We start from the raw sequence: 22,357 nt of genomic DNA on the forward strand, positions 1-22,357 counted from the left end.
AATTTATGAGGAGGAAATAGGAAAGTGAAAATTGGTCAGGCTACTTACTCCTTAATTCTGATTTAGAGCAGCCGTAAAACTCTAAATATATCTGCTCAGTGCCCTAGCACTGAGGAGGTTTCCAGGCAGTTTTCTAGAAATGAGAGTAAATGACTGTGTTTTGGATCAAGAAGCCCCACACGGCAGAGCTTCATGAAGAACCTGGGACCATTCCTCTTTCAGTGGGGATGGAAAACAACAAACTGGGACTCTGTCCTTTGCAAATGCCAACAGCTCTTTTGATTGATTTTCCCTCTCTCTCTCATCATCAGAGAGCTTGAGAAGCTAACGTGAGAATCAGGCCTCAGGTAGAAATGCCCCCTGGTTTGTGCCAATCACCTCCCCAGCTTGAAGGCTCCTGGGTTTCATTCACTGTTGGTTTCTTCTCTTCGAGGACAGGGCAGCTCCTGCTCCGGAGGGTTCACAGCAGACCTGGTATAGTCCTTGTACAGATGAGAATCAATTTCTCTGTGCCCTTCCCTTCCTCCTGGTAGGAAGGGGCTCTTTTTCACATAAACATATTAAAGTAATGGTAAGTCCACATAAAAGCATTCAAATGATTTTTAACCTGGGCACCAAAGCCATTTAATGGAGAGAAGAAAATCTATTCAACTGGCAGTGCTGGGGTAGCTGTGCATCTGTTTGGAAAAATAAAGAACCTTGTTCCATCTCACACCGCACACAAAAATCAACTGAAGCTGGATCACAGATCTACGTGAGAAAGCAAAAATGATAAACCTCCTAGAATAAAACACAGACATATCTTTACAACCTTGAGGTGGGTATATATTTTCTAGAGAGGACATAAAAACCACAGACCATAAAAGGATCAACATTAATAAATTAGACTATCAAAATTAAAAATTCCTGTGGGTTAAAAAACACCACCAAGAAAATTGATAGGCAATTCACAGACTGGGAAAAATAATGCCCAACACATACATATGACAGATGACTTGTATCCAGTATATCAAGAACTCCTGCAACTCATTAATAAAAGAGACAACCAAATAAAAACTGGACAAAAGACTTAAGTATTTCACAAAAGATGATAATGAAATGGCAGTAAGCACATGAAAAAGCACACACGATCCTTCAGGAACGCAAGTGAAAATCACGAGATACTGCTGCACACCCCCTAGAACGGATAAAATGAGAGAACATGCCGCAAGCAGAGCTTTCGTATATTGCTAGCAGGAGCCTAAAGTGGTACATCCTGTTCGACAGTGTTTTAAAAGTTAAACTTACAACTACCCTATGACCTAAGTATTTATCCAAGAGAGATGAAAACAACATGTGCAAGCATGTTTATAGCAGCTTTCTGTATAACAGCCCCAAACTAGAAGTATCCTGCTTGCCCATCAATAGAGTGGATAAGCAAACTGTGGTACATCTAAGCAAAAGGTACCTCAAAGCAAAAGGAACAAACTTATGGTATACGCAGCAAGATAGATGCACCTCAAAAACATTTTCCTAGTGAAAGAAGCCAGACCTCCTCACTAGCCAAAACCTAAACGTATGATTCTACTTACATAAAATTCTAAGTAAAGCAAACTATGTTATGGTGATGGAAATCTGATCAGTGATTACTTCCAGGGAGCGAGAATTGAGTGCGGAAGGGCAGACAGACTTTTTTTGGGGGCAACATCAATGTTCTGTGTTTTGATGCACATTCGTTAAGACTGAGTGGACAGTACACTTAAGATCTGGGCATTTCACTGTGCATAAATTAAACCTCAATTTAAAAACGAAAGTTATCAGGGGAAGGTGGTCCAAAGGTACAAACGTTCAGTTAGAAGATAAATAAGTACCAAGGATATAAAGTACCACATGATGACTATAGTTAACTCTGCAGGGTGATATATAGGAAGGTTATTAGAAGACTAGACCCTAAGAGTTCTCAATACAAAGAAAAAAATATATTTTTTCTTATTTTGGTTTTTCTTTTCATTGTATCTATGTGAGATGATGGAGGCAAACTAAATTTATTGTGATAAACATTTCATACTATATGTAAATCAAACCGTTAGGCTGAATGCCTTAAACCTATCCAGTGATGTATGTCAACTATAGCTCGATGAAACTGGAAAAAAAGTTCAAGCCACAGCCAATTGGTCATGGGTTGCAAAAGAGAGCTTTGTTCGTCTGGCAAGTGCTTCCTGCAGAAGACAGAGCAGTGCATAATGGGGGGCTGGACGGCCTGGGCTCTGAGGGCAGAGCTCCCCTCACAGGTCTAACCTAAAGGGGCGGCAGCAAAATGAGTCTAGGTCAGAGGGTGGGCGAGGGTAGGAAAGAAAGGGGTCAAGAGAAAGACCTCATTGGCCTATCTGCCATGGCTTCTGAAAGGTTGGAAGATGAGGGTAGGAATCATAAAGAAATACGCTGCAGTAGCATCTGGACCCGATTGGCTACTAGTAAAATTGCTTCCTTTGTGCTCTCAGCCTGTGCTTACAAATGACTTCACTGGGCCGAGTCCCGGGCCTAGGAGATGCTCAGTAAATACTTCTCGAATGTGTGTTCTTCTGGAGGGGCCTTCTTCCCCACCTGAACCTACCTTACATACTTTAGTACCTTAAACGCTTCTTCCTGGCTCACCTGCTAGTCCCGGGGCAGGCAGGAGAAAGGCTGGGGTGCAAATGCAGGCCCAAGGAGACAAGGCTGGGCGAGCTTGTGGAAATGGCTCATGCCTGTCTGAGTCTGCTCGGGCTGCCATGACAACACGCCATGGACACAGCACTCAAACAGCAGACACTCCTGTCTCACAGCTCTGGAGGCAGAAGTCCAAGATCAAGATACAGGCTGAATTGGTTTCTGGTGAGGTCTCTGTTTCTGGCTTGTAGAGAGAGAGAGAGAGAGAGAGAGAGAGAGAGAGAGAGAGAGAGAGCTCAAGCAAGCGAGTTCTGGTGTCTCTTCCTTTTCTTATGAGAACACTAATCTTATTAGATCAGAGCCGTACTCTTATGCCCTCACTTAACCTTCATTACTTCCAAAGGCTCTATCTTCAAATTACAGTCACATTAAGGGGATGAGGCTTCAGAGTATGAATTTTGGAGGGACACAATATTCAGTTCACAGCAAGTCCAGAGGAGTGACCTTTGCAAAGACTCCCGGGTATGGGGGAGATTTGCTCCTTCTCTGCTGGTGAATGGCTTTTAGACAATAGCCTCTTGTCTCCATTAACCAAATGGGATTTGAATCAGAGAAAAGCACTTTTATTTCCTCAGCCTCCTGAGCTATCTAGTCTTTCCACCGGGACAGCTCCTCTCCAGGCATCCAATCATTTATCAGAAATGAAAAAGCTTGCTGAGAATGCAAAACGCTGTAAGACAAGGCATGGATCTGAGTCCATAAGAGGAAGTCAAGGCTTCGTGCATTTAACTGATTGCCAGGAGGAGAAAGAATGGCTGGTGTGACAGTCCTCTGGGGCTTTGTCACATGAGCAACAGAAAGAAAAGTGGGCTGTGTCCTGAACAGAGCCCAGAGGGGAGGAGTAAGCCGACATTGAACCATTGTCTACACTCGGAAAAGGAATTCAGAGCAATTGGAAGCAGCTTGATTTTCCTGAACATTCTCCAAGAATTCTTGGGAGGCCCTCAGAATTATTTATAGCTCCTTTCCGCCTAGACTTAGGTTTCTTGCTGACACCGTAAGTGACTGACACTTCCCCAGGCTGGACTTTTTATCTCACTGTTCGCTGTCCGTGGAGCTGAGGCTGGTGTGTTTCCATTTCTTCTCTGGCCTGACTGGTTCTGGAAGGAACTGAAAGTCTCCTGCAGAAGCAGAGCACAGATTGGGCTTCAGAGGAGGCTGGGAAGGCCCTACTCGAACGATTCTTGGATTCAGAGTCGTTCAACCTTGAATTTTAAGAAATGCATATTGATGACAAGAATTAATTGCAGTGGATTTTAACCTTAAATTTTAAGAAACGCATATTGATGACAAGAATTAATTGCAGTGTCTCTAAAATCAGTATCAATAGTATGTCAATAAGCCATTAAAAATATCTAAAATCAGGGCTTCCCTGGTGGCACAGTGGTTGGGGGTCTGCCTGCCGATGCAGGGGACGCGGGTTCGTGCCCCGGTCCGGGAAGATCCCACATGCCGCGGAGCAGCTGGGCCCGTGAGCCGTGGCCGCTGAGCCTGCGCATCCGGAGCCTGTGCTCCGCAACGGGAGAGGCCACAACAGTGAGAAGCCCGCGTACCGCAAAAAAAAAAAAAAAAAAAAAAAGAAAAGAAAAGAATCAATGTCATATAACAAAACAAATGTGAAGTACCACATGTCACTTTGTTTAGCTACTTGTCTATTAAAGCAGTTTCCACTGTATGTGGGAATCCAGCTTCATTAGGCTTCCATGAGGCCAAGTTATCCCACGAATAGATGACCTAATGGACTTAGCGTATTTTATTTGTTTTCTCCAAGAGTTCTTCGCCACTAAAAAAATCCAAAACCAAACCAAACAAAAGCAAAATGGGAGTAGCTTATGGATGTCAAGTTTGTAAACTACAATTTAAGGATGTATCTGTTTCAGTAACTGCTAAGCCAGGGGAAATGGTTGAACTTTCCATAAAGAATAACTGCTTAGGAAAGAAATTTTGGAGGTAGATAGAATTGTTCATTTGGTTGAAAGAACCAGAAAATCTGCCAAGTTTCATGAATTCATACATCACGAGGAAATTACTTAAGCTTAATGAGGATAGTGCTTTTTTAAAAAATTAAAACATTAAAAAAATTGTAGTTGAATATACATAACATAAAATTTCTTATTTTAACTATTTTAAAGCATTCGGTTCTGTGGCATTAAGGTCATTCACATTTTTGTGCCACCATCACCACCATCCAAATTCAGAACTTTTTCATCCTCCCCAACTGAAACTCTGGACTCCTTAAGCCATAATTTTGCATTCTCCTCTCCCCCAGTCCCTGGTTACCATAATCTTTATTTAAAAAAAAATTATTGGAGTATAGTTGGTTTACAGTGCTGTGCTAGTTTCTGCTGTACAGCAAAGTGAATCAGCCATACATATACATATATCCACTCTTTTTAAGATTCTATTCCCATGTAGGTCATTGCAAAGTATTGAGTGGAGTTCCCTGTGCTGTATAGCAGGTTCTTATTAGTCACCTATTTTATATATAGTAGTGCGTATATGTTAATCCCAATCTCCCAATTTATCCTTGCCCCCTTTCCTCCTTGGTAAATGTAAGTTTGTTTCCTACATCTCTGACTCTATTTCTGTTTTGTAAATGGTTCATTAGTACCATGTTTTTAGGTTCCATGTATAAGTGATATCATATGATATTTGTCTTTCTCTGTCTGACTTACTTCACCCAGTATGACAGTCTCCAGGTCTATCCATGTTGCTGCACATGGCATTAATTCATTCTTTTTTATGGCTGAGTAGTATTCCCTTGTATATACCTTCTGTATATATTCTGTATACCTTCTCTATACATTTTGTATACTTTCTGTATACATTCTGTATACCTTCTGTATATATTCTGTACACCTTCTTTATACATTCTGTATACCTTCTGTATATATTCTGTATATATTCTGTATACCTTCTGTATACCTTCTGTATATAGTCTGTATACATTCTGTATACCTTCTGTATACCTTCTCTATATAGTCTGTATACAATCTGTATATATTCTGTATACCTTCTGTATACCTTCTGTATATCTTCTGTATACCTTCTCTATATAGTCTGTATACATTCTGTGTATATTCTGTATACCTTCTGTATATATTCTGTATACATTCTGTATACCTTCTGTATACCTTCTCTATATAGTCTGTATACAATCTGTATATATTCTGTATACCTTCTGTATACCTTCTGTATATCTTCTGTATACCTTCTCTATATAGTCTGTATACAATCTGTATATATTCTGTATACCTTCTGTATACCTTCTCTATATAGTCTGTATACATTCTGTATATATTCTGTATACCTTCTGTATATATTCTGTGTACCTTCTGTATACTTTATATATTCTGTATACATTCTATATACCTTCTGTGTATATTCTGTGTACGTTCTGCCTTTCTCTATGAATTCAATTACTCTAACTACCTCATAGTTTTAAAATTGAGGTACAGTTGATTTACAATGTGTGTCTGTTTCAGGTGTACAGCAGACTGATTGGGTTATATATATCCCTCATATATTATTTGTTGAGCAACTTCTGGGAGCTGTGAGACCCATACTGTCTCATGCTCCATCCCCAGAGCAGCTGACATCTCAGGTGGAAGAGTCCTGCTTTGCTCTCCTGATAAACTGTCGGGAGGTGGTGTAATTCAGAGCTGGCCTCAAGTTGCACACACATCACGTTTGCCAGGAGATAGCATTAAAATACAGACCACGGGGCTCCCAGGGCTCTGGTACCAGGCTCTAAAAGACTCTCAGGGATTCTGATATACACTCAGGTCTGAAAGCTACTGAAAAAGACAGAGAGACCTGAGCTCACAGTCTGGCTCTGTCACTGGCCAGTTGTACGACCTCCAGTGATTGACCTGCCGACTCAGCCTCAGTTTCCCAACTGTATATTGGATTTTGGTGAGGAGGAAGTGATTGTGAAGTACTTGGCTCATAATTCGACACCATTTTTATCCACATAGAATGTGTGAGGGAAAAGGTTAGTTATGTTTATCAATCATGATTCTCAGCTCTAACTCTGTTCACAGGGAGGGCGGGTGGAGACAAATCACTCAGCCCCTTGGCTTTCCAGGCAGCCTGTCTACCTGGTCTTGCAGTTCCAGCTTTCTGCCACTGGAGGGCCTTGGAAAGATGCTGACATTGCTCAGGGAGTTAGGCGAGCACAGGCTGGCGGTGGGAGGGGACACACCCTGGTTATCGCAGGTGGATGGAAGCCGGGGGAGAGCGGTGGGCTCAGGTCTACAGGAAACTCAGATTCGTCCCTGTAACCTTTCATCTGGGTTCTCGGTCCTTCAACAAAACTATAAATGAGAGCTCAGAAATTAGCAATGCCTTCAGATAGTTTGTTGCATACAGATAGATCAAGTGACTTTGTGATCCATTACCAGTACATTTGCTAAGGAGGGATATTTACTGGCTTCACAAAATGATGGATTTTTTTCCAGACACACATGATGATTTAGTTTCAACTGTGTGGCAGAATTCTGTAAAGAGCCTATCTTTCATATATTTTGGAGCAAGGCATCCAGGTCATTAATTCTGAAGAAAGGGTTCTGACAAAATATGAGATACATCAGAACAGTATTACATCTTACTCTTTCCTGGCAAGAGCTGCAGTCGTTTCAGAAATTAGCCCACATTTTTCACATCAATGACTAAGGGTATTTTGGAGTGTTTGAACAGGAAAATCAACAAAATATAAAAGTTATCAGAACATATCTACCAGATATGAAAAATAATTTAGCAAATTGACTGCTCACCCTTTTCTAAAGGGATTGGAGAAATTTTCTCACACATCCTCTTTGATTTCTAAGAGACAGCTGTGGGCAGGTGTATGGTCCCATTAAAAATAGGGTGGATGAGGCTGAGTGCTTCTTGTAAGATTATCCAGCTTACAAGATAGGTAGGGTGGTGCAAGACCCTATATCAATCAGCCATAAAAAGAAATGAAATTGAATTGTTTGTAGTGAGGTGGGTGGACCTAGAATCTGTCATACACAGTGAAGTCAGTCAGAAAGAGGAAAACAAATACCGTATGCTAACACATATATATGGAATCTAAAAAAAAAATAAATGGTACTGATGAACCTAGGGGCAGACCAGGAATAAAGACGCAGACGTAGAGAATGGACTTGAGGACACGGGGAGGGGGGAAGGGTAAGCTGGGACGAAGTGAGAGAGTGGCATGGACATATATACACTACCAAATGTAAAATAGATAGCTAGTGGGAAGCAGCCGCGTAGCACAGGGAGATCAGCTCGGTGCTTTGTGACTGCCTAGAGGAGGGGGCTAGGGAGGTGGCAGGGTGACGCAAGAGGGAGGAGATACGGGGATGTATGTATATATATAGCTGATTCACTTTGTTATGAAGCAGAATCTAACACACCATTGCAAAGCAGTTCTACTCCAATAAAGATGTTTAAAAAAAGAGACCCTATGCCAATTCTCCTAAATGGGGGGTTATCTTAATAAACTTCTCCGTCACTAAGGTAACAGCATCCATTTCTACAGGCACTGACCATATTTTCAACCGGGTAACTCTCAGGGAGACACACAATGAATAGACTGAATGACAGTTGTGTGGACCAGGCTCGAGGGGCCCCTCAGTATCCAGGGCTGGCCTCGGAGCCCAGCAGCCAGCTGTGAGGCTAAGCTTGTTCTCTGGGTGTGGAGGTTGCTGTCTTGACTGCCCAGCCTAACTGCCTCAAGCTTAGAAAGTTTTATCCCATCCTCATAGAAAATACTTACTGTCACATTTCTATAGTCCTTCAAAAAAGCTGCAAAAGAAGATAGACTCAACTATGATAGAACATTGGCTAACATTGGCTATCATGTGGGCAAGCCATAAGCGTGAGGACCTGCTTAACGACTTCAAGACTGGCTTCAAGTGCAGTCGTCTAGGGACAGGAAGACCACTGCCTGACTAAGGCAGAGGCAGTGGAGATGGAAGAGGGAGATGAGTCCCACTTCCGGCTGTCTGAGTGGGAGTGGTGAGAAGGAATGAGGAGTGAACGGTGACTGCCATGTTTTTGGACCTGAGTGACTGGGTTAATGTTAACTGAGCTTTGCAAGAGAGGAGGAAGGGCAAGCGTTGAGGAAAAGATTATTTACTTTTGGACATATTTTGTCGGTACCTGTGTTGTCTAAGATAAAGATATTTGGGAGGCAATTGGATAGATGATTTGAAGGTCAGTGTCATAGACCGAATTCGGAGAGGATTCCCAATGACTCATGGCCTTGAATAACCTCTTCTTTGGAGTGTGCGTGTATGGGGTGACCTGTAACTTGCTTCTGTGACCAAGGTGATGGGATGTGGCTTCTGTGGTTATGTTACATCCAAGTCTCAGGTGATTCCAATGCCTCTGCAGATCTTTCAGAGTGGTTTGTGGGTGGTACACGATCCTGTTTAAACATCTCACCCTGACCTTCTAGCACATCTGGCCCCAGTGAAACGTCTACCATCATTAATGGTCCCTTTGTGTCACTCTGTGACTTTTTTCTCTCCTGTGGCTTTGAAAGTTTTTACCTTTATTCTTGGTATTCTGCATTTTACTATGTGGATTCTCCTTGTGGCTTTTGTTTGTTTTACTCACCCTCTGAGGCCTTCTGTACGCACTCTGCTGTGGACAGCTCTGAGCCGTTACCCATTTCATTCACCCCTCTGCCCTCCCATCCAGTCTTCTGAACAGAGTTCCTGTTAGAAGCACGAGGAAGCTTCTGCACCCTCCTGTATGTCTCTTAAACTCTCATGCGTGCTTTTTAGCTTCATCTCTCTCTCTGTACAGCGTTCTAGGCAAATTACTTCATATCACATCCTTTCTTCCTTTAACTTTGCCCTGTCATAGGTTTATCCAGTTTGCTAACTTTGTAAAAGTTAATTTCCATGTCAACATATATTATTATTTCCAGGGGGCAATTGGCTAATCTGCTCAGTTTTTTTTTTCATACTTTTATGGTTTGATTAAATGAGTGTTATTTCTTCCTTTATCTCTTTGAGGTCCTAAAACATACTTATGTTAAAGTCATTTCAGATTGGTCTCTTAAGTATTCCATTTTGTTGGGAGCAGGGTTATTTGTCAGACTTAGTAAAAGCCAAAAAGCAAAACCCAGTTTTCTCCTGGCTGGTCATTTTTCAGATTACCAGTTAAATCTGAATTTTAGATAAACAATGAATAACTATTTTTAGTATGAGTGTGTCCCATGCAATATTTGAGACGTACCTATGCTAAGAGATTTTCATTGACCTGCATCGTATCTGGCAACTCTGTGCCTGTCCTGGCACCTTTGGGGATCTGTGATCTATATTTTTAACACTATGCCCTGGTGATTGTGATGTGTATCAAACTTGAGAATGACAGGTCTGCACTATACTATCTCTCTAGTTGGGTGGAAGCTGGTTTGTTGGTTATCTTTCTTAGTGTTTAATTTTTCTCATGTGGTTTGAAATGATGGTTTGCAGTTGCGTCAAAATAGGTTACTTTCAAAGTTTTTCCTCTGTTTTTCCTTCCTTGTCTGGTGGCCTTAAAGTTGAGTCCATCTGGTCTCCTGAGATTCCCTGTCCAGAAGCAGCTCTTACACTATTGGCTGGACCCTCATGGTGAAGCTGGGTTTATGGCATATCCGGTTCTCAAGCCAGTGGGCACTTTGACCCAGAACCAGTCTGCAGTTTTAGTTTCATTTATAGCTGTGCCCATTTCTGATCTATGTATTGTTTCTTCTGTTTTTAACTGCACTCAAGTTATTCAAATTAAGTGTGTGTGTGTGATGTCACTAATGTGTTTAAAACAAAGTGGGAAGCTTATAGAGTTAAATCAACATCTTTACAAGAACGCTTTATGACTATATTCTAATTCTTTAATCAATGGCTTAGTGGCAACCGAAATGTATAATGAAGAATTTTGAGATATGGTTGCTTTCCGTGAGTTAAACTAATGAAACCCACTAGGTGAATGGGTTTGGCCATTTGTGGAAAAGAATAAGAGAATAAGTCATACATAAGAAATGTGTGACTCAGGAGTTAGGGAACAGCCCAAATCCAAGGAAGCTGCCAGTCGAGAGAGGCAAGATTGAGATAAAAATGCAACCCAGGAAGGTTAGATCTAATCGCTTGAAAGATACTCTGAAGGAAAATTGCAACACTGGTGGGACTGTCATCACTGAACTCTAATGGGGATCCCATGGGCCAAGAACTGGTGTTTCCAGTGCTGTCAGGCAGAGTACCCTGAAGAGACCCCACAACGGCACATCCTCACGGTGGGCTCACCTTGCAATGAGGATGGATGTACCAAGCTATGAAAATGTTGGTAAACTAGCCTTGAAGTCATCCACTGGTAGGGGTTGAATTGTGTCCCTCCAAAATTCATGTGGTGAAGCCCTAACTCCCAGGACCTCAGAATGGAACTGTAATTGGAGACAAGGTCTTTAAAGAGGTAGTTAAGGTACAATGAAGTTGTATGGGTAGACCCTATTCCAGTCTAACTGGTGTCCTTTAAGAAGAGGCGATTTGGACACAGACATATTAGAGGGAAAACCATGTGAGGACACGGGGGGATACGGCCACCCACAAGCTAAGGAGAAAGGCCTCAGAAGAAACCAACTCTGCTGACACCGTGATCTTGGACTTCTAGCCTCCAGAACTGTGAGAAGATAAATTCCTGTTATTGAAGCCAACTAGTCTGTGGCATTTTGTTACGGCAGAGTTGGAAAACTAATATATCCGTCCAACTCTTTGCACCCTGATTTCCAACTCCTGGAGTAACTTTCTGGCTATAATCTGCCCTCCCTTGCAACTATGATAATGGGGAAAGAATTCACTAACTGGACCTCATGAGAATCCCAGCCCACTTCTCAGCTCTATCGCCCACCGTGAATTAGTTGACCAGCTTTCTGGTTAATGCAGCAGTTTGACAAGTATGTTTATGATGGTTCAGTCTTTGAATCCTTCTTTTCCTTGTGAATGCTGTAAAATTGAGTTTCTGGGCCCACAGAACCGTTTTCACACTGGAAATGTTTTGACCGTGTTTCCTATTGTGTGACATAAAGTAAATATTCAGCTTTTGCAAAAGCTTTTTTTTTTTTTCCCAAGAAATGTGCCCCATCTCTTACCTCCTGAAGCTTTGTGGTCCAAGATGAGATGGAGAAATGGGATACGGTTTGGGTACAGAAGTCAGGTATTCAAAGGACATAGTTTAAAAAAAACCTTAAAGGTTAGAAGTTCGTTTTTAGACTGCATTAAATAGCCTAGCAGTCGCTTTAAATTGGCTATATACAAATAGTAGCATCAAAACTTTTGCTGTAGCAAGGCTGTGTGGCACACAGATCGGGGGAACAGACATTAAAAACAGCTGAGGGACTTCCCCGGTGGCGCAGTGGTTGGGAACCCGCCTGCCAATACAGGGGACGCGAATTCGATTCCCTGGTCCGGGAGGATCCCACGTGCCGCGGAGCAACTAAGCCCGTGTGCCACAACTACTGAGCCTGTGCTCTAAAGCCCGCTAGCCACCTAGTGGCTCTGCCGAGCACCTACCAAGCCTGCGTGCTGCAACTACTGAGGCCCGTGCGCCTAGAGCCTGAGCTCGGCAAAAAGAGAAGCCACCGCAGTGAGAAGCCCGCACACCGCACCGAAGAGCAGCCCCCACTCGCCGCAACTAGAGAAAGCCCGCGTGCAGCAATGAAGACCTAACAAAGCCAAAAAAAAAAAAAAAATTAAAAAACAGTTGAAGAGGTGAAAAATTGTACCAAAGTCACACTGTGCTCCTGAACTTGACAGTCTATGAGTTAAAACTCATTATATTGGGCCAGCCTCATGAGCTAGCTTGTTTACCAATGATCAAAGGTAAAGTTTAGTCAAGGTCTTTTTTTAAAAAAACTATGATTATGGAGAAGAATCACTTGGCTTTTCGTTTACCTGCAGGAGCCTAGCCAGAAGAGGCTTGGAAACCTCATATCCCCCCCTTTTTCCCAATGATGCTGAACTCATAGCATTGAAATTGAAAGTGCTTGTGTGCGTGTGTGTTTCTGAGTGCCATCCTCCTCACTTGCTTAAAAGTTTCCAAGTCACTGCTAAGAGAGGTGGAATTCAATTGACAATGGGAGAGCTCAGTTGTCCTCCAACTTTAAAAAATTGTACACGCCTTCAGAATGACAGTTATGACTTGGTCAAGGGAAATCGAGGCTGACCTGGGGAAGGAACTAGCTCCCATGGCTGTGCCACTGGGGAGAGGAATGTGAGTGCTGTTTCTACCCAGGGAGCTGACCTGGGGTCAACAGATCGCGCTCTCCTCCTGCCTCGGCGTCATTCCACCCCCTGTTCACTCCACTTCTTGGGTCCTTCCCAGGTGCGTGAACATGTAAACTGGGTAGTGGACACTCAGTCCGAGTTTGTGAATCAGATTCCAGCACAGGAGGATTTGGGGGACATAGAACATATCCCCTTGGCCTTTACTTTCCCCTTGGTAGGCCTGCCCTGGGGCTTGGTAGTCCTTTACCATCACGCTGAATTTCGAGTCCTGCTAATGGAGAGCACCCCTAACTGGAGGGTGTACTGGCTTGTCTCACAGGGCTGTAGATTAAATGTTAGCACTGGCTCCTTACTGTTTCAATTCATTAGGATCTCATGGTCACATGACAAAAACTGGGTGTCAAGGGAATATGATTGCGAGTCTAGAATCCTTAGGACTAGCTTGGAAGATCCCCCCAAGAGCCTTTGCCTCGCTGGCCACAAACGTGCGCTGGAAGCCAGTCTGCTCTCTAAATATACCTGCCTGGCCTTTCCACCCTCTGGTCTGTTTGGAGGATGGAATTGAGCAGACCATGCTAGCATCCGCCTTACAGCTTCCCCACAAAGACAGCGATGCTGCCTTAGGAGCTGGGCTCTGGGCCACAAACACTCTAACATTAATGTGCTTAAATAGAGAAAAGAGGCTGATTTGTGGGGATCAAGATGGGGAAACCAGATTGATTTTATCACCCCTCAAAACAGGATTACAAGATGGACGTTCAGAAATAGTATTTTACCCAAGGGAGTTTGACAAATGTTGTAGATGTAATGAGGATTTGAATCCAGTTTTCTGTCTCCACTGGGACGTGCACAAAGCAGCCAGCCTCTGCCCTGACATAAGCCCTGGCTTGGGTGCTGGCATTCTAGCATCCACGTCCTGTGACATTAGGGCAAGGTTCTCATTGGCATTCTTCTATGATGTCAGGACACAACCTTTAGAAACATGTACTTTCCACCTCCAGGCTATTCTAAATATGTTTTAACTCAAAACAAAAGCACAGATTTAAGCATCTTTAACCTTCCTTAATTGTCCATCACGCAAAAATGTCTGCTCATCGCTTGTCTGGATCTAGATTTTCCCACCTTCTCTTTTCTCAAATACTATCCTAATTAATCTCAAGTTCTTGAAATCTCAGCTCCTCTAGAGCTTTTCATTACCTTTTCTGAGGCTTTTCTACCATTTTCTATCCCTTTTCCAAGAGTTGTGTTAAATAGCATCTCATCAGTGTAGGTGGATTTGGTCTTGATTTGCAGAAAGTCCCTCATATTTACAGATTGGAGAGTTGGGGTTTCAGATGTTTCTAGTTCACCAAAGTATGTATGCCCCACGAATCACAAGAAAGTCACGGCAGGGGCCAAATGAAGGGGGCTACAATGCCATTTGCCCCCCTTTATATTTCCTAACAGACTGGTGGATTTTTTTAAAAAAAATTTTATTGGAGTAGAGTTGCTTTACAATATTGTGTTAGTTTCTACTGTACAGCAAAATGAATCAGCTATACCTATACATATCTCCCCTCTTTTTTGGATTTCCTTCTCATTTGGGTCACCACGGAGCATCGAGTAGAGTTCCCTGTGCTCTGCAGTAGGTTCTCATGAGTTATCTATTTTATACACAGTATCAATAGTGCAGACTATTTGGTGTTGAAGGGAGAAAAGTAACACCAAATGGTGGAAGGAAGTAGCCTGTGAGAAATGCTCAAGTACGTTTTCTCTTCTAAAGTATAAATGCTGCGAGTACTGCATTTTGGATCAAAATTATGCCTCAAGTCACCATTTAGCTTCTCTGTTAGAATATGGTTGACTATATTAGCCTCGTGGTTCAGTGCTTTAATTAAGCACCTATTACTTGCCCAGGCACTAGATGGTATACAAACAAACAAGAGACAGCGGCTGAGCTCAGGAGCTCACAGTCTTTGTAGGTGGGAGAGATGAACAAGTAAACAGAGCACCTCTCTCGATGTGGTTAATTCATGTTCAGTGGGGTCACAGGACGGGGTCAGGGCACGGGGAGATGGGAGGAGATGGTCCTTAACCAGACTGCAGGGCATTTGCTTTCTAATCCTCTGTAAATGCACCGTGAATTCTCATCTATAACTTTGGGAGAAATACATATTTGTGTTTTACCAGAGTAATTTTATAGTTTTGAAAACAGAAGCTTAAAAAACATGAAACCTTCATGCCCAGTAGTTATGAACTAGGATCGACCATCATTTATACTTGTCAAATCCTGAGAAACGAGTTAAAAAATATCACACATTGTTATTGGTAAGTGAAATCTTTGGCACTCTCGTTCCAATGTGCTGAACATGTTGGGATTTGAAAGCGAGATGTTTCCACTGGATTCTCAAATCCTGGTAAGGCAGTTTCAACTCTGAAGGGATTCTTCTAAACTCATATCACAGTTCCCTTTACAGTTTTACAGGTATTGAACCACTAGGATGAAACCTGAACCAGAAGAAAAAAAAAATCCTATTTTGGCTGGAGGGGAATGAATTTTGTAAGTCAGTGTGTGTATTTCAGGCTATTTGCACACGCTACAAATAGTCAGAGCTACTTATCTGGACAGCACATCCTAGGGCAAAATGACTAGTTGGAATTAATGGAATTTTGTCATCAACTCAGTCCCTTGGCAACCCCTGGGCTATCATTAATCCCCAGGATGCATTTGCCTGTCCTGGTAGTGCTTCCTCCTGGGTAGCAATTGCTAAATGTAATGCACAGGAAAATGTCATGTCCACTATTTCCAATTATACCATGAGAGATGGTGTAACCAATTGGGTTTCTAATACTATCCCTAAAAGGCCATCTTTGCTTAGTTCTCAAGACATTTCCTGTAAGCCTTTTAATAAGGAGAATCATGAATTTCCCATTTGAGATACATGGGTGATAACTACTAACGTTGACTACAGTGCAGATAATCTCTAGGTTTGTTTTGGCCTCACAAGTGTTGCACTGGAGCAGAGATGCTTACTGAAGTAAGATTAATATGTTCCAGAAATGAAAAAACTGGTCAAATAGTTTTTTAAAAACCTGTGGCTCTTTTCAAGATGGCTAAATCAATTAGTGAAGAATAGATGTTACTTTTAAAAGGAAAATCAGCCCACAATTTATTGTTCAACGGTATTATTAGAAGTTGTTTTTTTTTTTTTTTTCCGGTACGAGGGCCTCTCACTGTTGTGGCCTCTCCTGTTGCGGAGCACAGGCTCCGGACGCGCAGGCTCAGCGGCCATGGCTCACGGGCCCAGCCGCTTTGCGGCATGTGGGATCCTCCCGGACCGGGGCACGAACCCGTGTCCCCTGCATCGGCGGGCGGACTCTCAACCACTGCGCCACCAGGGAAGCCCAGAAGTTGTGTTTTTGAAGAGTGACTACATTCTTGACTTGGAACATATAAGACACTCAAAATGTTTTATTTTTAAAATGAAAACAAAATGTCCATACCCTTAAGATCATTGAAGCTTTTCAACTTGAGCCTTGGCCCTTAAAACTGGAAGACAGTTTTCACATGCAGCACTTTATTTTTGTTCATAGCTGGTGTTGTTTTAACCTGATCAGAGTGAATGGGTGAAGAAATACCAAGTTCTCCACTTCGGCATGCATCTTGATGTCTTCTTGTAACAGGATTTGAGGCAGAACTCAGTTTGCCCTTAAAATCAGTAAAATTTAGAGTGAAGAATAATTTTGGAGTGTTCCTCATGTGGACTTTCTAGATCAAAATCATCTCCTCTTCACTGGCGATCATGCAGGCCATACTGTGGCGCCTTCTCATTTAAACGCTGGGCCTGGGGAGGGAAGAGGCTCAAATAGGTGGGGATATGGGGGGAAGGTAACTGGTTCTATTTGCAATCGTTGGTCTGGTGTCAGAAAATGAGGATTAATGTCCGTCTAGTGAGGACATCAGAAGGTACTGCGGTCTAAAGATGGCACAGCTGAGGTAATGCGTTTCTCTTTGGAAAGTATTTAGAATGAATGAGAGTTCGTTGTTTTTTTTTTTTTTTGATTAATTTTTATTGGAGTATAGTTGCTTTACAATGTTGAGTTAGTTTCTGCTGCACAGCAAACTGAATCAGTTATACGTATACATGTATCCACTCTTTTTTAGATTTCCTTCCCATTTAGGTCACCACAGAGCGTTGAGTAGAGTTCCCTGTGCTATACAGCAGGTTCTCATGAGTTATCTATTTTGTATATAGTAGTGTATATATGTCAATCCCAATCTCCCAGTTCATCCCACCCTCCCTTCCCCACCTTGGTAGCCATAAGTTTGTTTTCTGCATCCATTTCTGCTTTGCAAATAAGTTCACCATTTTTCTAGATTCTACATATGAGTGATAGTATATATTTTTCTTTCTCTGACTTACTTCACTCTGTATGACAATCTCTAGCTGCATCCATGTTGCTGCAAATGGCATTATTTTGTTCCTTTTTATGGCTGAGTAATATTCCATTGTCTACATGTACCACAGCTTCCTTATCCATTCCTCTGTTGATGGACATTTAGGTTGCTTCCACGTCCTGGCTATTGTAAATAGTGCTGCAGTGAACAGCAGGGTGCACGCGGCCTTTCAGATTATGGCTCTCTCTGGGTGTATGTCTAGGACTGGGGTTGCTGGCTCCTATGGTAGCTCTATTTTTAGTTTTTAAAGGAGCCTTCATACTGTTCTCCATAGTGAGGGTTCCTTTCTGATGACCTGGGCTTCTAGAATTACAGGAGTCCCCCCTTATCTGTGGTTTTGCTTTCCATGGTTTCAGTTACTTTGGGTCATCCACGGCCTAAAAATATTGCGTGGAAAATACCAGAAATAAACAATTTATAAGTTTTAAATTGTGCGCTGTCCTGAGTAGCGTGATGAAATCTCGCTCAGTTCCGCCTGGGACGTGAATCATTGCTTTGCCCAGCGATTCCTCTCCTTTAGGCACTTAGTAGCCAGTAAGATTGACTGACACGGTGTGGCAGTGCTTGTGTTCACGTAACCCTTATTTTACTTAACATTGGCCCCGAAGTGCAAGAGTAGTGATGCTGGAAGTTTGCATATTCTCTCACTCTGCCTACTTTATAAACTAAACTTTATCATAGGTATTATCTGTAGGGAACAACATGGTATATTTAGGGTTTGGTACCATCCACGGTTTCAGGCATCCCCTGGAGTCTTGGAATGTACTGGCTGCGGATGAGGGGGTGACTACCGTACATGAAGAACACCTGTCATATTATGAAAACTTGTTTTTCCTTGCTCAGCTCCCATGTTAAATTTAGCCTTTCAGGAGCAGTTCTATATTACAGCAACACCTGGTTCTAATAAATAAGTTCTGATAGTAGTTGAAAGGCATACTACAAAACGAAGTGTTACCAGTAGGCCCATGACATCCATGTGTGTCCGGAGCTGTGTACTAATAGATGAACATCCAGGCAGATTGCCTTATAAAACAAGATTCTATCATAGACCAGTGCCATATTGAACGAATTCTCATTAACAATGAAGTCCACTTGGCTGTGAGGAACTAGCCCTTTAAGGATTCAGTGAGAACTGCTATTCCTTTCTTGTGTGAGCGATTTTACAATCTTTCTCATCAGGCCCACAGCTGTAGAATCTGATTCTGGCAAAGTGTATAATCGCATTTCCAGCAAACCTTTGATGTACCCTGAGCTGAAACCACACCATTACATTTTCATGAGAACTTGATGCTCTTTGCTTCATTCTAAGCATTTTCTCACATTTCCTTCTGTTTAAATAATCTAACTTAAAGAAAAATACCTTGAAGGGATATGCGTCATTCTTTTTATATTAATTCCTGTTTTGGCTTTTGCCAAAAAATTAGTATTTATTTTCCATAAATATGACACATTCATTCTCGTGTTTACCTTTTTCCCGTCGTGATCGTATCCAAAACAAGACACTGAGAGGGAAGGCATATGTTGTTCGTTGACAAAGGTCAGGTGCAGAGGAATGAGTTATTTTGAGACATTTTATATTACAATGCGTGGTACCCAAATGTTAAGCTTTTACAGTTCAAAGATATCTGGGTGCCAAGGAGGGTGATGTGAGAGAGGTTTTCTTGAACACAGGACTATTGGTACTAAAACTGTGAAATGCTTGGCCAACCAAGGCTGTTGTCCAACCTGTGCTAAGACAGTGACTAGACTAATGAGACAGGAAGGATCAAGACAGAGAAATCCTGTTTGAAGAGGTGTTTCCTGTTTGGAAAGAAAATACACAGAAATCGAATACCAGAAGTGGTGGGAAGATAAAAAACTGGTACCCTGACAGACTGAGGTCTGTGGGATCCTGTGTTTAGTACCAAAGGGAAGTGACTTTTCTGAGAAACAGCTGCTTCTGGTTTCCCTGAATTTCAATGAGTGAGTTAAAACCAACAGTTAAGTGGTTTGTCTTATCCACTCACTCATTAATTTATTCAAAAACATTTATTAAGTATCTTTTTCCTATGCAAGACATTGTCAACAGAAATACCGTCATCCCTTGGTACCCACAGGGGATTGGTTCTAGGACCCGCCATGGTTACCAAAATCCGCGGATGCTCAAGTCCCAGAGTCAGTCCCTGTATCTGCGCTTCTGCATCTGCGGATTCAACCAACCTAGGATGGTACAGTCCGGTATTCACTATTGAAAAAAATTCTGCATATAAGAAGACCAGCCCAGTTCAAGGTCGACTGTAAACCAGAGAAGGAACAGCATGCGTCCTGTGGTGAGGTGTACACTCACCATGCTGGCTCTTACCTCATGCTGAGTACCCACCTGTGTTCTCCTTTATTCCCCATAATAACTCTAATTACTGAATTCCATTGTTAGTTCACTTTCTAGGTAGAGAAACAGAGGCTCAGAGACAAAGGAGCTTGCTCAAGGCAGAACGGTGGGATTTAAGCCACTAGAGTCTGAAATGAAGCCCCCGTGACACCATGCCCCTTGAAGCAAAACCCGGGATTCAGTGCACCGCTGAGCGGCGGAGCATTTGTGTGGTACCAGGCACGTTTCTAACAGCCTTCACGTGGGTCCTCTTACCTGATGTTTACATCAGCAAGGAGAATGCTGGGCCATCCGAAAAGGGCATTTTTCTCTAAGATCTGGGAAGCTCTGTAACAGGAATAAACTAAAGGGGGGGCCAGTGACAGATGAAGTTCTCAAAGGCTGTGTGCTAACCCCGGACAGGAACTACTGTGTAGCCAGTTTCTGCTTTGCTTTTCTGGGTGAATAGGTTAAGTATTCCAAATGTCAATATTAGCAGATGGGCAGCATTGTAGCACAGTGGTTGATCACACAGACCACCTAGGTCTAGATCCCAGCTCTCCACTCCCTGGCTGTGTGGCCTTGGGCCTGTGACTAACCTCTCTGAGCGTCAATAATCTCATCTGGAAAAGGATCATGAGAAAGACAGCATCCTCCTTAGAAGTTATTAGGAGGAATCCTTTAGGTAATAGTTAAAGCGTAGGATAGTCTCTGGAATACAGTAAGTATTGCTTAAGTATTAGCTATAAGTATCCAAGTTCGTTCAAAGTGTACTGTAAGGCAGATATCATCACTACTATTTAATCTTAATTGTGTACTTTGTAATTTGCTATTTTTGTTCACCTTCTCTTTTTCCTGTTCATCTACTCAGACCTTCCACTTGGGTTGAGCAGAATTAGCCACGTGGCTTAGTACGCAAAACTGGACAATGCCGTTTACCTGGAGATCCAGGACCCGGAAAAGCTATCTTCCCTAAAAGCTATCTGAATCCATAGGGCCAGCTGGACCAGGCCCCCTGTTAGAGTCCACTGGGTCCCTTGCTTCCACTAAAAAGGGCATTAGAATCTCTGGGGGAGTTTGAAAAATACTGATGCCCAGGCCTCCCCAGAACAATGAAATTAGCATCTCTTGAGAGTAGGGGCTGGGTCTCAGTTTTTTTCTTTTTTTTAGAGAGCCCCAGGTGGTCAATGCTGAGACCCACTGCTCTAAAGTAAATCGACCCCCGTAACTCCCCTACCCCCTTGGCACACAGAGAGTTTTCATTTCTTGAGTGTAGCGAACGCTTTTTGAATTCACCTATTGTACTATTTAAAGTGCAGTGGAGGCAAGTGACAGGAAACCGGGGAGCATCCAGGTCGCCTGAAAACTCGCTGGAAATACAGATTCTCAGGCCCCACTCCAGACAACTGAATCCGAAACTGGGAATGCACACTGTTTGCACAAGCTCTCTAGGTGCCGACGCTTGTGCACACGAAGGTTTGAGAACCTGGCTTAGACCAGTAGGGACCCATACCTAGAAATGAGGGCAGGGCCACTTCATTCAACACAGGGATGGGTGTGTGCGAGGGCAGATATGGGAGAGGCAGTCATAGCGACCTCCTGTATGTCTTTTGCTGCCGTAGTTAGATGCTTCCCGACCCTTGTGGTCGACGGAGCAACCAAAGAAGGAGCCCTGAGAAAAGTCTTAGGATCATTTTAAAAGTATAGTTTGCATCGGGGACCTCCAGGCATCTATACGGAAGAGGTCTGTCTATTAGGGTCAGCCACATCGGGGGCTCTTGTGGATACGGAAAGCTTTTGGACCTTTTAAGAATGAGAAGCTTGGGTCAAAAAGAAGTCTTATTTAACCCTCACGTTTTCCCAGACTAGCTTCCTTCATTTGAAAGGTTCATTCCCCATAGAAAGTCTACTAACTGGGAGCTGCAACCCAGATCTGCAGTGTTGGGTTGGTTTTTGGACGCCACCATGATGTAATCCGTAGTCTCTTTACTGTGTGAATATCCATGGATCTAGAAACTTTCTTAGTGAGAGCCTCCCCAAACCCCAATATCAATCTTGGGCTATCCTTACCCCTGGACTTTCTGACCCAACATCAAAAACATAGCAGTTACCATGGCAACTACCTGGCCATATTTTCACATCTCCCCCTATGATAAGTAGGGCCTCTTGAGCAAAGCATAACAGCATGAATTATATTATTTATTGAGAGGTTGCATTAAAATAAACCACATTTGATCATGTCTTTAGCTCTTCGCTTAATTTTGCGGATTCTTTTCATTTTTAGTCTTGGCTTCCTAGAATCTTTGGAAAGTAAAATAATATATAAAAATTATATAACCCCATAAAGCTTTAACAGAGGGTAAAATACGTTGGTTATTTTCTAGCATGTCTGAAGAAGATAGTAATTGTTTAATATCTTTGATTAATAAACCATTGCTTATTAATCAACTAATATTAATTAATCAAACAACTTAGCAGTCATTTGAACATGTAAAGGTTTGAACCTTTATAAGGAAATCACTAAAGAGGGAATTATGGACATGTTTCTCTCTTTCTGCTAAGTGAAAAAATTAGGAAGTAGGAGATATTAGTGTATCTACCAGACAAATTATGCTGGAGTTTGTCATT

General features: G+C 42.5%; 1 long non-coding RNA gene across 1 annotated transcript in view; it reads left to right on the top strand.

Annotated features, from left to right (window-relative positions):
• Positions 1-22,357, top strand: part of LOC132413028 (uncharacterized) — a 53,730-nt gene that overhangs the window by 9,195 nt on the left and 22,178 nt on the right. The window lies entirely within an intron of this gene.

Source organism: Delphinus delphis, chromosome 17 (assembly GCF_949987515.2).
Source record: "Delphinus delphis chromosome 17, mDelDel1.2, whole genome shotgun sequence".
Taxonomy (NCBI): Eukaryota; Metazoa; Chordata; class Mammalia; order Artiodactyla; family Delphinidae; genus Delphinus; species Delphinus delphis.